The 16,998-nt window shown below is 42.3% G+C and overlaps 2 protein-coding genes across 6 annotated transcripts in view; both read left to right on the forward strand.

Moving 5' to 3' along the window:
• CTNND2 (catenin delta 2) overlaps nt 1–16,998 on the forward strand; it is a 935,738-nt gene that overhangs the window by 675,836 nt on the left and 242,904 nt on the right. The gene's annotated exons all lie outside the window — the stretch shown is intronic.
• DAP (death associated protein) overlaps nt 1–16,998 on the forward strand; it is an 840,643-nt gene that overhangs the window by 284,505 nt on the left and 539,140 nt on the right. The window contains exon 1 of one of the 2 annotated variants that reach the window (XM_050794087.1): nt 15,320–15,323. The exons of the other annotated variant lie outside the window; for it this stretch is intronic. The gene's annotated coding sequence lies outside the window, so the exon portion shown is untranslated. Of the gene's footprint in view, nt 1–15,319; nt 15,324–16,998 lie in introns of those variants that run through there. 2 annotated transcript variants of the gene reach the window in all.

Genomic DNA, 16,998 nt, shown 5'->3' on the forward strand with positions numbered 1-16,998 from the left:
CATCGTAAATTGTTTCACATTTTTGAAAAAGAGCCCGTATTTCTTTGATTAAATATCGGTAAAGAGGATACCACTGAGCTTATAGCAAGGGCTCTGGAGCCAGGCTGCCTGCATTTGAACCCTGGCTGCCATGCCACTTTCTAGCTCCATGACCTTGAGCAAGTTGCTTTACCTCTCTGAGACTCCATCTCCCAGACTATGAAACCGCGTTGAGACTCCATATCATGGCAGAGAGAACACACGTAGACTGCCAGCACAGAGCAGGTGGCAAAGGAGTGTGAGTTATTCTTAGTATGGGCTGCAAAATAAATAAGGAAATCTCTTTCCAACAGTTAAATGTAAAACCAATTCCATAGTTTTATAGACAGAATACTTGTACTGTTCATCATCCACATTTTGAGATCTGCTGTTGTCAGCAAGGGAAGCTGAATGCACACACACGTTGTGTGTGACTCTGTGCTAAGCCGCTGTTTACACAACTAGATTCAACTACTGCCCTTTAGGAAGTTAGAATCAAAGAGCCGTCTGCACATACCAACATAAAGCAACATATAGACCCAAATACTTGATATATTGATATGTGAAAGTGAAACTAATTCATATTCAACAGATAATCATGGAGCGACTTTAAAGTTCCAGGCTCTGTTTTTGACCTCAATAATCCGGCAGTGAACAAAATAGACCCCCATGAGTAGGGGGAAGCAACAATAAGCACATATAGGCTGATATCACAAATCTCGAATTGTAGCTCCCATAATTCCCACATGTCGTGGGAGGGACCCAGTGGGAGGTAATTGAATCGTGAGGACGGGTCTGTCTTCTGCTGTTCTTGTGATAGTAAGTCTCACGAGACTTGATGGTTTTGTAAAGGGGAGTTTCCCAGCACAAATTCTCTCTTTGTCAGATGCCATGTAAGATGTCCCTTTGCTCTTTCTTCATCTTCCGCCATGATCGTGAGGCCTCCTCAGCCATGTGGAACTATGAGTCAATTAAACCTCTTTCCTTTATAAATTATCCAGTCTCGAGTGTGTCTTTATCAGACGTGTGAAAAAGGACTAATACACAGGCATGCATTGATGATGGGTGAGATGGTGATGCGGGCCATGGAGGAAATACAACACAGTAAAGCGGGTGGACAGTGATAAGGCTGGAACCTAGAAAGTGAGGTGGCGAGGGGTAGGAGGTGAGAGTAGACAAGTAATATCCCAGGGTTGGATCACGTAAACCACGTAGGCCAGTGCCCTGTTATTAATATCACAGGAGAGAGAGCTGGGTGTGCTTTTTGGCAGGGTGGTTTGGAAAGTAATGCATCTTAAGAAACGGTGCTTCACCAGATTGTGGAATCTATGAAATGGTCAAAGGAGGGGTAGCTGGTGGTATAAAAGGAGAGGAAGAGAAGCTCTAAAGAAGAAGGGAAATGGGTAAATTCACTGGGTAGTGTCAGCCAAGAAGAGGTGAGAGACCAAACTGCAATGCAAGAAGACAAGGCGTTTATTGGGGTCTTAATCTTAGAAATTGTAATTCAGGAGACAATTTGGCTTCTGAAGAGACAGAGGGGAGTAGGGGATTTTAAGAGAAAACTAAAAGGAAGCTCAGAGTGATTACACAAATTGTTTTGGAGAATTATTATTGGTAGAGGTGGCTGACTTAGAACATGCGTCCATAGTTTACTGGTGGTCACTGTTCAAGAGTTGCAGTGCTGGAGAAATTCAACTGTTTTCCAGAATGTGATGGTCACTGCAGTTTGACCCACTTCAAAGGTTCCAGACAAGTTCCTGGTTTTTCCTGGTTTTTTTAGTTGTTTTTTGTTTGTTTGTTTGTTTTGCCAGTTAGCAAGAAACACAGGCTGTCCTTCTCACAATGACTGACTCCAGTTTAGAGCTCTGAACCACAGAGACAGCATATCATATATCACACTTCACAGCGGGATTTCCCAGGAAGATGTAAAAGAAGCCAAAAAGGGCTGCCCAGTAACCTACAGTAGCCACTTGTAATCATCCAAAAATGACACAAAGAAAGTGTCATAAAAACAAAGTGGCTTATTGGATCTGAAGGAGATGTGAGTGATTTATGATAGGACATGTAATCTGTAATTAGGAAGTAAACCAGAAAGACTCAGAAATAAGAGAACGTTAGTAAGTGGGAGAAAGTGGAGGGGTATTTGACTAAGAACCTTCCAGAACAACACTGTGGAATAGTCCAGGAGCCACGAGGCAAGATGAAGCTCTCCTGTGAGGTTGGCCACCAGGATGCTAGCGGCTATGCACACAGCCTGCAAGAAGCAGCTGGGTGACATGTGAGAAGTTAGGTCAGCACAAAGGAAAAGAAGGAAGGCAGTGACTTTAACAAACAGACGTATAATTCCTATTTCAAAAAGATATGGACTCTTGTCATGTTTAAATACAGCCAGGGAAGGAGGAAGAAGAGAGCGAGGAATGTGCTGAGGGTCAGTGTACCAGGCCTCGGTGGAGCGGTTAGCTCTGTGGAGAAGTTAAAGCTTCTCAAGATCTACAACCTTTATGAACACAAGAGAGATGTGATATGTGATCCACAGTGAGCACTACTGCAGCCAGAGGCCAATATATTTTTTCCATTTTCATGAAGGCTTGGTCCTTCACACATGAAGGATGATGGACGAGGCACACTCAGGAATTATTGAGCCAGTGCTTTGAGCGGAAAGGACCATGAGTCATCCTCAGTGGAGGAGATAATAAGAAGGCAATATTGCTAACAGCCTGGGACAGAATTACAACTAAAGAGGACAAATACCACTGCATGGAGGTATAGATCAACTTGGAGGGTGAGGCAGAATCATAGACTCAGAATACAGGGGGAAAAGCCTAGTAAGAAGGCCCCCCAAGACACCAAATCATGGTGATTCGGTCGTGTTTTTACTTAGCAACAGATGGGACAGATGAGACGCAGGTGATCCCAGGCCAGGTGATCCCAGGCCAGGTGATCCCAGGCCAGGTGATCCCAGGCCAGGTGGCCCACTGCTGCTCCCTGCCATATGCATCTCTTTTTTGCACATTGTATACCTCTCTACCCTCCTGTCTCCACTGCCTGCTCCTTTTAACTCTCCTTTCTCCTCCTTTTCCTCCTAAACCTAAGCTGGTTCTAGCATCCTGTAGCCATCAAGAGACTTGTCCTGGCCTTGGAGATTTTCCCTGCAGGCTAAAGAGACTTTAGGGCTCCTCCAACAAAGGCCTTCTCCTCCCAAATGTCAGGGAAGCATCAGATGTCAGCGTGACCGTTCTGTGTGAGGTGCCAAATGAGCACCTCTCCTGACTCTAGAGGTCACTAAGCAGAGACCTCAGCAGATATGGCTCCCCCAGGACCAAGTTGAAGGGCCCAGTTCTTGATAGAAGAGCTAATCTCTCTAGGGGTAGTAGAGACCTCACTGGTTTGGTGATCTTTTCCATTTAGAAGTTTAACGGGAGAGCTAGGAGAGGAAAGGAAACTACACTTGGGGAAGATGGAGCCTAAGGATGGGAATAGCCCTTAAAGTTTGCAGGAGGCAGCAAGAAAGGAAAACTGGCATCTTCTTCCCCAACTGGCTGTCAACTCAGCTTCTGAGCTGGTGACTTGCCTTGGGCTGCTGGAGTACAGTGGGGAGATCACACAGGGATTCAGCCAGACTTTGAGCAAGGACTGTGTTCCTCTATGCTTAAAGGTTTCTTCAAGGAAGATGGATAAGGGCAGGGTCGCAGGGGAGAGAAGAGACTAGCAATGGAGCGATTTAGATGTGTTCCTGCAGGAGTATGGCAGAAGGGGCGAAGCAAGGTGTAGACATCAAAGATGCAGAGCCAAAAGTGCAAAGATTTGGGGCGGCAGAGAACTCCAGCCACCTAACTGGCCCCTGCTGGAGCCCAGGAGTCACCTTGGCAGAGATGGCCCACAGACATAGGCAGTGGCCTGGTAGCCTCATGGCCTGCCTTTATGTAAGGAAACACCTCTTCCTTCTCCCTCCCACCTCCAGTGAGAAAGGAGAAAGAACAGGGTGGAAGGAGATGGGTGGGGAGGGCATACCAGGGGGCTGGAGCTCACATCCAGCGTGCTTCAGGAGGTGGGATGCTGGAGATGGGGAGGGGAAAGGATGGAAGTGGTAAAATGGACAGGCTTATTCCTTTTAATGTTTTTGAGACAGGGTCTCACTATCTCCCAGGCTGGAGTGCAGTGGTGTGATCAGAGTTCACTGCAGCCTTGACCTCCTGAACTCAAGAAATCCTCCTGCTTTGGCCACCCAAGTAGCTGGGACTCCAGACAATGGCCACCATGCCATGCTAATTTTTTTTTTTTTATTTTTTGTAGAGACAGGGTCTCCCTATGTTGCCCAGGATGATCTTGAACTCCTAGACTCAAGTGATCCTCCAGCCTTTGCCTCCCAAAATGCTGAGAGTACAGCTGTGAACCACCACGCCCCACAGGCTTTTTCTTTATAACCAGAAGGAGACCATTTTAATAGCCCAAAGTGAATGAAGTTAAGGAATCAGACCAATATCGTGATGAAATGTAGCTACCCTGCAGCAAGGCGAGACTCCTGATTAAATCCACCAGGTACACTAAGTTCTCTTTGCAAAACAGACATGAGTCAGAGAGCAGTCTCTGAAAGTGGGTCATGACTTGCGAACAATGATGCAGCAGGTATTTTTCAGACCTCTTTGAAGTTTCCTTTCTGGGTTTGCTAAATTTCACTTTGGGTTATTTTAACTCCATTTCTTCTTTGGGCCACGCTTCCCTTCTATTTTAATGGGTCTTCTTTTTATCTTCCACCCGCCTCTCCACCCGGTTTGTAGTCTTTGCAATAATGAGCAGAAGAAACAGATGACCTGCGTGAATGTCAGTCCATTCACATTTGCATCACAGGTGAAGGAATCAGTACTGTCTGAGGGATTTCTCACTGTGCTTTGCTGTTTTGAAGCATTTCTGATATGTCATCATTTAGAGAAGAAGACCTGTGCCTGAAGAACTAGTTGCTTTTTCAGGGACATAGTTCAACTTTATATCCACCATAAACTTCTTCATCTGGCATTCTGGTCATTTCTTTTGCTTTAGTCTGTAGGGGAAGTGGCAGCAAAACTCTGGCCTTTCTCCTCCTGGTGACACTCAGCTTCTTATTGCTACCAACTCAGCACCCTCAGGCCTTGTTTCCAAGTGAAAATCTCTAAATCATTGAACCAAGGAAGAGGCATCTTGTTTATCTGTCATTTTCTTGATTTTTCCCCTCCAGACGTTCTCCAGGTTTTTCTGGCTCACAGAACTGGAGAGAACATTTTGTCAAAATACCGAGAGAGTCAATACAAGAAGGCTTCGTATCATGTGATGTCCATGCATAGATTATAAGGAACCATCATCTCCTAAGATTTCATTGCAGTTACGAGCTTTCCTATATTTTTGCAATCTCTGTTTCATTAATCCACCCTATGTAAATGATCTTAGACTTACTCCTTTTGAGCCTCTGACCACTCTTCCAACCTTATCTTCCAAGGTTATTGTTCAGTTCATTCTAAATCTAAAGATTTAGACCTCCTCAATGTGGTGGAACTACAAATGCATAATAAGCTTGCTCTCTGGGCACCTACATGTGCCATCTTGGAAATAGTTAACACAATGGAGGGGAAGAGCCTCCCTGCCTTGAACAGGTGCCCCAGTTGACTGACTTTAAATGTATGCAAATTTCTGGCTTGACCACATTTCAGTCATTTCATATCAGATGCTGATTGGAAGATCTGTGTCTTCTTATTAGATGCACTTCAGCATTACAAATGTTTTTTAAATGTTTCAAGGAAAGCTATAGGTGCTCATTATATGACTATTCTAGTTTGTTAGCCCTAGTGCACTTTCTAACCACACTCCAAATGTAAGGGGAAAAAAACCTGCTTTGCTAAGAGCTCTTCAAAATTCACATTGCTCTTCTGTACTTACAATCCTTCTTAATTAATTTGCCTCTTGCATGACAAGTAGAACACTGAGTTGGCATTAACTCTTTTGTTATTTGTATTTAATTGTACTTATGGGATGATTTCTGTGTTTCCTGTGGATCTATACAGGCTCTCTTCAACTTCCAAAGATTGTTTAAAAGAATCTTGCAATTGAAATGTATGTTCCCTGGAAACACTGTGATATATTAGGAGATTAGGCCCACACAAGCTTTGTTAAGCCAAAACGTCTCTGAACTCTAGCAGTGGGTGAATAATACTGGCATATCCAATCTCTAAGTATTTATGGAGACGGTCAAAGAGCATTCCAGTAGGATGCTCGGGACTCATCCCAGCACAACATACCCTTGCGTAGAAGGGTATGTTCGCTGCACAGTTTCCTTTCAAGCTTTGGAATGGAAGTGGGGACTATCCTTGCTACTGACCCCAGGTTATCAAATCTGTTGTCTGGAGCAGGGGTCCTGGAAAAATGGAGACAAATGAAAAGGAGCACAGACACAGTGACATTGCCATTGTTAGGAGGGCTGGGTGAGCTTTGGGACTCCAAGTATGAACTGAATGACGGAGATGTCAGGAGTAGAAGCTCCTGTCTGCATTTCCCTTAAATCCCAAGGGAACTTCTCAGACTTCACCAACTGCCTGGCACTCCCTTCATTTAATTCTACTTAACCTAACTACTGTTCTTTCTGTTGCCACCACCTATGGGGCTTTTAAGCCAGTTTCCCTCTTTCGCGTCCACTGGAGAATAAGACACAACCTCCCGGCTGTTCCTTATTCTTTTCTATGTAATGCAAACACACTCTCAATTTTGATGGGTTTTTTAATGGGTTTTTACCGTCTTCACAGGTGATGGAGAAGCATACCAGGAATTAAATGTTTCCTTCCTGTGTGTCCCTCTTCTGTTTTTCTTTCCTGTTGTGAAGACATTAATAATAATATCGTGTACAGATGATAAAAGGGTGACATGGACAGTTGAGCTGAACACTTCCCTTCGATTGTCTTACAGAGCTCCCCTTTCAAGATGGAGCTGTTTGACGATTACTGGTGAGTGGAGCTGGGGAGGTGGAGTGAGAACTAGGCCCCCTATTCACAGGCTGGAATAACTCTACCCTATCCTAAGAGATACTAAAATTAGACCACAGAAGAAAGAACTCTGTCAACAGAGATCTAAAATTTCAGAGCTGAATAGTTTCCAAAGTTCTTTTCCTGGGCCAAAGTCAAGGTGTCCTGAGGGGAGATTCTGATCCTTTGACTTTTTTGGCTTCTGAAGGCTGGCTGCATTCCTTGACTTCTGGCCCCTTCCTTCAACTTCAGATTTCATCATTCTGACCTCTGGCTCTAACATCACATCCCCTCTCCCTGCTTTCTTCTTATAAACACTCTTGTGATGACATTGGGACCATCCAGATAATCCAGAACAATTGTCCCATCTCAAGTTTCTTAATCACAGCAACAAAGTCCCTTTTGCTATGTAAGGTCATATATTCACAGGGATTAAGACCTGGACATCTTCAGGGAGGAGAATTACTCAGCCTATCATAGAAGTCCTTGTCCACCAATAAGTAAAACCTAAATACCTTGGAAGAAAAAAGAAAAATTGATGTTTTTCTCTCTGCTATAAGATTCTAGGAAATTTAGAGTACTTATGCTTAATAGGAAATTTAGAGTACTTATGCTTAAGTTAGCTGATTTGAAAAATTCCCTGATGGAGGTTCAGGAAGGGATGAAACATGGTGTTCGTGAAGAAAGATTTTGATTCCATTCTTGTGATGGTGGGAGGATTAGTAGTGGAAGCGGGTGAGGAGGACCAGCTAGGTGACCCCACTGCATGGGGAGGGCTGGTCTACTCTTTCACCACTTCTACCAAGAGATCTGGGACCACATGTTGAAGCTAGTTTTATGGCCATTGGTTGGGAAGCCACATTTTACACTGAGCTTAATCAGTGTAATTATACCTGGCCATCCTACTAAAGAAGTGGAGGCTGCTCAGAGAGATTAGGGAAAGGTGGCTGTTCAAAAGGAAAGGTCTCATTTCATATCCAACTGGCCCAGCCACACCTTATGTGCAGGCTAGGGTGAGCTTCCACGTGAGGGGACAGGTGTGGTGAAAATGGTGGGTATACCTGTTGTAATTGTGCACATTGACTGAGTACCTCTCTGCCAGAAAGACCCAGCAATCCCCAAACAAAAACAAGATGGATTTCCTGGGAAGGGACTGGCGACATCTGTATTAACTAAGAATGTCACAGAGGCTGGTCTCCTGGCTCGCAACACCTCTCTATACAGATGGCTTACTTGACCAAAGCAGTCAGCTTTTCTTGGTTGACTTTATAGATTATTAAGGTCTAAATAAAGTGGTGCTTTCTGTAGCTTTGACAGTATTCAATATAGTTCAAGCTAAAAAGGAAGCTTGATAGGCACCAGGGGCTTACAATACTGTCATCCATCTGAAAAAATCCTTTTTTTTTTTTTCAATCCTAGTTTCTGAGAAAAAGCCAATCTCAATTTGCATTTATTTGAGAGACCACACGCAATCTACTTCAACAGTTTCCACACAAAGATATGCTTATTCCCTTACCCATGTCCCAAAACTTTTATGTAGAGATCCAGACTTACTAATGATAAAAGATACTTTGATATGCAATTTTACTGGTATAATGATTATCAGGCTTACAAATAAGAAGGCTGTCAGAATTGGCACCAGCATGACTCCTATGGCAAGATGAGGCTGGCTTGTCAATTCTGGAGAATTACGAGGATGACCCAACAGGGAAAATTTGAAGAATCAGGGATATTTGTCAAGTGATGAAAAAATGTTTCACTGATGCTACCCTGAAATGAGTAACACATGGTACAACTCCTTGGATACTGGAGAAATCCTATCTTATATTTGGGGATATTGTTAAGTCCCATTAGAAAAAAGAAAGGGAAAAAAGAAAAAAGACCCGTGAAGAGGAAAAGGAAGGAAGGAGGAAGAAGGGAGGGAAGAAGGAGGAAGAAGGGAGGAGGAAGGGAAGAAAGAAAGAAGGAAGGAAGGGAGGGAGGGAGGGAGAGAGGACGGATGGGAGAAAGGACGGGAAGGAGGGAGGGAGGGAGGGAGGGATTTATTTTTCAAGGGAATCCCAAATAACAAGAAGCTCTCAAGGTCTTTAGTGGATAAGAATACGAGCCACAACCTTGGGGTGCCTAAAATCCACAAGCTGCTTTACTCAAATAGCAACAAATACCCAAAGAGATTGGAGTTCATGGCAAAAGCTAGTAGGGGCAGCAGAAAGACAACCTTAAGCTTTTGAGCATGCTGACCACCAGAGTCCACCATTAAATATTTACCTTTTGAAAAGTGATTAGTGGCTTGCTCTTGAGCACTGGTAGAGAATGCTTGCATCCCTAGAGGACATTTTTGGCCTGAAATTCCTGTTAGACCCTGGAAAATTTCAAATACAGACATAAAAAGGGTCTGCCCCCAAAACTGTCTAATTAAATGTAAGGAATTCCTTAAGAATGACCTGTATTATGCCAGAGATGTCCACTAAATGCATGAGCAGGAAGCCTCAGAATTCAGGCTTCTCTGCATGCTTTCTGATACTTCATTCTTTTCCACAGTGAAATCATAGGCACTGCTTATGACTCTATCAGAGCAATACCAATGATAAATATTAATAACAGGAGTTGCAGACACAAGATGATGGAGAACACTTTTGAAAAGCTACCTCCTTCCCCCCTAGTTTGTGGGAAAGTTAATGTTAACAGGACAAAAACCAAAACCAAAATACCAGAGCACATCTTCCCAGTTGACCAGGTTGTATTCTCTTGAATGACTCATCTGAAAAGATACTAGTTACAATGAACCATTTCTTACTTGTATAGACAGGATTAGCCATCCATTGTGCAATCTGCCACCTTCGGAAGACTTTTCTGTCTTCCCTCATTGAAGTTATCTGAAAAGAGAGTCATTTAACAGTGACTTGTGGACAATGGCCAATGAGTTGGCCATTGAGTCAAGAAAATGGACAAAGAGTACTTCACACTTGGTACTTCTTGATACACAGAAGTGCAATATGTGCACAGCACACACTGAGATTGCCTTGGTCCTATCAGACTTATATTTGGCCAGGCAATAGAGATCCACCTCCTTCAGCAGGCACCTCCTCTAGCAGCCAAAGAATGAGCCCTGGTGGTTATAGGAGGAGGATGATGTATTGGTTACGACCTTGGAGGGAGCAGCTTGGACTCTGGGAATGAGTGGGCACAGCAACCCTCTGCTGTTTGCAGGTGTGCTGATCAAAGCAACCACTTCTTTTCCAGCAAAGCTTGAAGCGTTCTTTATGAGCACATAACTTGGCAGCAGATTTTCCACCTATGTTTGAGCACTGTATTGCTGCTGTAACAAATTACCACACCCTTAGTGACTTCATACGACATACACTTACTATCTGGTAGCTCTGGGGCTCAGAAGTGCAAAATTGGTCTCACTGGGCCAACATGCAGGTGTTGGCAGGTTTGTATTCCTTTCTGGAGGCTCTAGGGTGAAATCTGTTTTCTCTCATTTTCCAGCTTCTAGAGGCTTCCTGCATTCCTTGGTCGATGGCTCCTTCACTCTTCAAAGCCAGCAATTGCTGGTTGAGTCTCTCTCACACTGTTGTCCTTCTGTTCGGATTCTCCTGCCCCTCTCTTCAGCTTTTGAAGGAACTTTGTGATTCCATGGAGCTCACCCCTATAGTTAATGTTAGACTCTTTAAGATCAGCTAATTAGCAGCCTTCATTCCATCTTCATCCTTAATTCCTCTTTTCCATGTAACATGACATATTCACAGGTTTCAGGCATTGAGACATTGACATCTTATAGGGTGGCAGTCGGGGGCATCGTTCTGCCTACCACCATGTATTAGAGTGAGGAAAATGCTCTCTCAGCTCTTAGAGGAACCCTGCGCAGCTGCACATCTGCCTGTAGGATGCCACATTACATCCTGCTCTGTGGAGCTATCTTCCTTCAGATAAGGTTCAGGATTTTTTGCCACTTAACAGAGCATTATTCCTTTGACTAGTTGGTTGGCTAGTCACATCGATCCATTCCATCTTTATGACCACATGGTCTTGAAAGCAAATGTATCGATTATACGTTGAATGAGTCCCAACTCTCGTTATGAAAATCCCCTTTTGAAAATTTCAATGTAAATCACAGTTTCCTTAATTTGTCATTCAAAATCACCATTTCTCTCACCCCTGTAAACGTATCTGTATTAATAAATACCTAACAGTTTTTCATATTATCTCTCAGAGTTCCCGAAGGTAACATTTTCCCCCTTTTGGTAGTCTTCCAGGCTCTAGATTTAATTTCTCTGTGATGAACATCCAAAGAAATGAATCAATGGATGATAATTTGTTTTGCAATTTAGATTTTTTTCCCATTTTAGTGTCTTAAATCCTGAAGAGTGACAGCAGAATGTGAAGATTTTGAATTATGAATAATCTTCCTTATTGTTCTGACTTTATCTGTCTCTTTACCATTTAACCCAAGTTCATCTAATGGAAATTGGATATTCAACCATGGACCCGAGTGCTACACTATTTCACATGCTTTTACATATTTTTGCATTAAAGAAAACAAGGCATCTGCATATCTATAATTAGCTGATATATTCAGCACTGGCTCCTACAAACAAGATGCAGGTGTACATAGTGCAGAGGCATTTTATACATAGTGCTGTCATGTACTTGTGGGAAAATTACTCTCACTCATGAAATAAAAAGATAAAGCTATTTTAAAAAAACGTTTTAGATGTTTGCTGGACCAGTGTCATGGTATTCATGGTTGTATAATATTCTGAGCTTCTGAGATATCTTCTTAGGCACTGGAAGTCCTTGTTCCCAAGTGTGAATCTGCTTGATATATATTTCTCCTGACGGGCAGACGTTCCAATCAGACATATTGCAGAAGTTCAAAGTCAATAGTCAAAACTGCGTTCAGTCAAAAGATAACATGGATATATGGAATGCCTGCTGGGTGCCAGGCACTCCTCTCAGCCCTGCAGACACGGCGTTGAGCAAGTCGGGCAAGATCTCTGCTGTTGCAGCACTGGCATCTCTCTGTGTGAGGATGGAAGCAGAAAATGAACCAATAAGTACGTGAAATCTATCAGGTGGTAAATGGAGCTAAGACAGAACCTAGAGAAGGGGAAGATTGAGGATGAAGGGGAAGGGGTGGTCATACCATCATTTTTGATGGCTAATCATGTTTAGGGGACACCTGCATGATGGAAGAGAAGCCACTCTGCAGACTCTGGGAGAACAACCTGCTCAGAAATTTCCAGAAGCCCAGGGCAATGGAAGCTGAAGTGAGTAAGAAACAATGATGAGAGATGGAAACAGAGAGAAGACACAGGCAGGTCAGGCAGGACTGAAGGCCAAGATTAACGATCTTCTGAATGTGGTGGGAACCATTAAAGGATTTTGAGCAGCGATCAACATGATCTGATTTGGTTACGTATGTTTTTTGAAAAGACGACTTTGACTACTGTGTGTGCAGAATTTAGAAATAAAAGACAAAAATTCCTTCCCTAAGGCCCTGATCCATTATTAGTCCTCAGCATCTACCAGCCTATTGAAAACTGATAGTATAATCATTGCCTGCCTTCCAGTCTGGAGAAAAATTGTGTGCCATAAAACAAATAATTCATCTGAAAATTTTTAAAGAATTAAAAATACGAACCAAGGTATTTATATAGCCTGTATTCTTTTAAATGCAAAATTAGAAAATCAGTAAATAAAACAGAAAAGAAAGAAACCTGATTTTTGTAAACCTGAGATTTCATGCATTAAAGATTTTTAAAGAGTTTACTCCTAAGAACTAACCTCTGAAAATCAATTAAAATCAGAGCAATTTACTATTTATTATTGAGGTTATAGCCATTGAATCTGGTACACTCCAGAGCTGAAAATCTTTGAACGGAAATTATTAAAGAAAAAACAGCCTTCTCAATGTCTGTAGCTACTTGAATTATTGGAAAGGAGAGTACCTACAGGCAGGTCCTCTGAATCCACAAGTGGTGGGTTACAAGAAAAAAAAAATTAATGCTACAAGCTTTAAATTGGAATAAAATAGTATAAAGAACTGAATGAATCCCATTTTGGTGAGGGAAGGAGGAGAAGACCTTTCTGAACGATTTTCTCTTTTAAATGTATACATTTACTTATAGGCATATGTTATACATTGTTATATATGTATGACACTATACTACATATATGTGTGTGTGTAAAACTATTGGCATGCGTGTAATATAGCAGTACTAGCCCCCAAACTGCTAGGAGAGTTATGATGCCTTCAGAATTTCTGCAGCGACCTTCCATGGAATGCCTAGGAGAAGGTCTCCTTCTCCATTAGGATGACACATCAGTGTGGGATGCACTGCTTTGCACTTGATGGGATTTTTTGGTACATAATTTTATAAATTTCAAAGGTCACAGATACACCAAATGTGTATTTTCTTATACCAAGATCCAAGTGTCATATCAATGTTCTGCTTGGACTGAAGGATAAAATGAAGAGTGAATAATATTTAATCAGCTGAGCAGCACCATTCAGTAAATCATATTTCAGTTTGCCTTGTTGCAGACAGATTTGCCTGGTAACACTTTTCTTTGTGTTCAATAGAAATGTGAGAAAATAAGGTTGACATGGCTCAGTTTGTGGAGTCTCAAAAGAGCGAGTCATAGTGGTTAAATCCAGCAGACTCCTGGTGGAGCTCCGGGGAGCTCTGAGTGCTGGAACTTACGCTTTTCCCTTTTGCTCAGCCTCTGGGATCCCAGCAGCCTCCACCCTCTGATTGTGGAGGCAGAGCTAAACGCAGAAACACAAGATGGCTCCACCAGTTACCTTGCTGGAGCTCAGAACACAGAGTTACTGGAGTAAAAACATTTAAGTTGATTGAAACAAAAACAGTTGAGAGATGTAGAACCCCCCATGTGTGTTATACTACAGATTTCTAGGTGTCAGGAAAATGGTCAAACCATTGAATAGCTAAGATACACTTTTACATGATGGATAATTCCTTCTTTTGAACCAGCTCTCAAATTTGTTCTCATGTCTTCGTGGCCACAACTTCCCTTGTCATTCCTGCCTAGAAACCATGTGTGGGTTCTATCACCTCATTTATGTGGTTATTTCCTCCTTTGTGTGGTTTTCAATGCCAGCTCCTGTCTGGTCTCTTCCCAGCATCCCCCACACTCCCTGTCTCTTACCTCTGGGAAGGGCTCTGTGCAGGCCGGGGCCCTTACTGAGACCGGCTCCCGCTCTCCAACCTTCCACTGCTGGTCTCTCTGTGGAGCCAGGCCTCAGCCATGTGGCCAGGAATCAGGGCCTGTTGACCAGAGCAGCTCTCTAGAAATGTGCCGCGTGCTTACATTCTGTGCTTTGGCTTTAAAATTCCCATACATCTTGTATTCTACTTCGTAAAGTCTCCAAGTCTTTATTAGTATGAAAAATAGTGCCCCCCAGTCTTTGGGTGAATTTAAGGGCCAAAAAGAGGTATCATTGTCTGGCATACTGATACCCGTCCTTTCCCTGAACCCTACCATATGTGCCCTCGACTTTAAAAAGCGTGGACCTACTACACTCCAAGCATTTGAGAGTTTAATCATCTACTACATTGTACAGGTCACCAGTTTTTCAACTCCCAAGAAATCAGTTCAGCTGATATTTCTTCCAGAAACAACTACCCTACCCCATTTCCTAAGGAGGCTGGTTTTGTGACTTTCCTGTGGGCTTTATACACTGTATTTGTTCCTGTGCGTATCCCCTTCACTAAACCATGACTACCCCAGGGAATGTGGACCGATCTTAATAAATATCAACTGAACTGAACAAAACTGGAATTATTTTCTCAACCACAGTTTAGTGTGGTTAAGCATTGGCTTTTACTACTACAAAAATATATCTTCAAAACATATGGGAGACTTTGTCACCTAAAAATAGAAAGAAAAAAAAATACATGCATAACAACAAATACTTTCCATCATGTAATACATATAATAAAGCAAATTATATTCTGTACAATTTTTACTGGCTTAATGAAAGTCTTGAGGTGATCTAAATTTTTTAAAGTCAGGATATTTTTAATTTAAAATTAAAATAAATACATAAGAAAATTTTCTCGACATTTCTATCATAACTTCTTTTGGTGGAATATATTACTTTTACTTTACTTCTCATTTGTTATAACCATAGGCTAAGACACAAAACAATTTCTCTATTATTTCTGCATGTATACTTAGCATAATTTTATATTTTAGAAAGATGTTATTTTCCATTTTGCATGAACAAAAGAATAGCAATTTTTAAAATGTGTGCTTTTGTCATGCCACTAACATAGAAATTTAAATGAGGGGCTGTGTCTTTCCAAACTGCTTTGCCATCTGTCAGTCAACCAAAAACTACTGCTGTGATGATTATCAACACACTCGTTTATTAAAAGCCCAGGGCCCCAAATCGTAGTCACGCGTGATTCCTTTCTTTTGGTCAGACTTGATATTTACCACCCTACCTATAAAACAACCTAGAATTTGGCCATTTTTTAGTGCTTGTACTCCCATCAATCAGTCAAAAGCTGCTGTGGTTCTCTCACCTGGACAACGGGAGTGGCCCTAGCTGGTGGTCAGTCTGTCCTCACGTGGCACATGGTGTTTAAAACAATGAGTTAGGGCAATTCATATTCCAGTCTTCCTCAGAGTAAGCCCAGGGCCCTGCAGCCTCATCTCGCCTCCCCCGGCCCCACTGCCTCTCTTTCACTCAGCACTAGCACACAGGTCTTCCAGGTCCCCCTCTCTTTGGGGCCTCTGTCACTCCATGTCACCGAGTCTTTGCTCAAGTGTTCCCTGACCCACTCCCTGGCAACACCATCACACACTCTTCATCCTTTCTTCCTTCTCTGACTTCTTTTTGGTTCTTGTCACCCAGAAGAACCCAGGTGCTGATGGACCTAAAACTTGTCCAGTTTAGCGGATCTTCTTTAAGCAGAAGAATACAAAATAATGACTGGAAAATTGCGAGGTCCTCTTTTTGTAAAGCCGCCTCCAGTTTTCATTATTGCAAGGGTCATATTTGCTCCCTTGTTGGTTTCTTTACTTAATTCCTGACTCCACAGGTTCCTTGACTCCTTCCATCAGGGACCATGGCCCATCACACCTCCTCTAAGCCCCAGCACCTTGAGCAGACAAGGCCCACAGGAAACATTTGCCAAACAAGCAACTGTCCAGGCCTTATACAATGAAAGCTTTGCGGGTAGTATTTGTAGGCCTCTTATATTCACATTCTTAGATGTTTTAATGATTTTCAAATAGTTAAGTTACATATCTACCTTTTGGGGTGTGTGTTTTCAAAATTTCTATAGGGTCATCCAAAATTCTCTTTGAGATGTTGAACAATGTGTGACTTTAGCTTTGCCACATACAAATAAATATGTTAGATCTTGTCCTCTCCAAATGAAGAGATAATTAGATTAGTAATTGTTCACTTAAAAGGTAGATATTTATGCTCAAAGGAGATGACTGATTATTTCTTTTCAAAACTAAGACTGGAATTTGAAGAGTATTTGTTATCAGTCTTAGATATTTATTTCTTATTTATTTTATTTTTATTTATTTTTAGACAGAGTCTTCCTCTGTCATCCAGGCTGGAGTGTAGTGGCAAGATCTAGGTTCACTGCAGCCTCCACCTGCCAGGTTTAAATGGTCCCCGAGCCTCAGGCTCCTGAGTAGCTGGGATTACAGGCGTGTACCACCATACCTGGCTAATTGTTGGTATTTTTAGTAGAGACAGGGTTTCTCCAGGTTGACAAGGCTGGTCTCAAACTCCTGACCTCAAGTGATCTGCACATTTTGGCCTCCCAAAGTACTGGTGTGAGCCACCACACCCAGACAGTCTTATATCTTTATTTAAATTATCTCTATAAAACTACCAACTGTCACACTCTATCCTTATTGTATTGACTGGGTGGAGGAGGAGAAAGAAAAGGAAGTGAATACCCGAACCATCTGAAGATGTATCCTAACTTTAGTATGGATA

This window comes from Macaca thibetana, chromosome 6, assembly GCF_024542745.1.
Source record: "Macaca thibetana thibetana isolate TM-01 chromosome 6, ASM2454274v1, whole genome shotgun sequence".
Classification (NCBI taxonomy): domain Eukaryota; kingdom Metazoa; phylum Chordata; class Mammalia; order Primates; family Cercopithecidae; genus Macaca; species Macaca thibetana.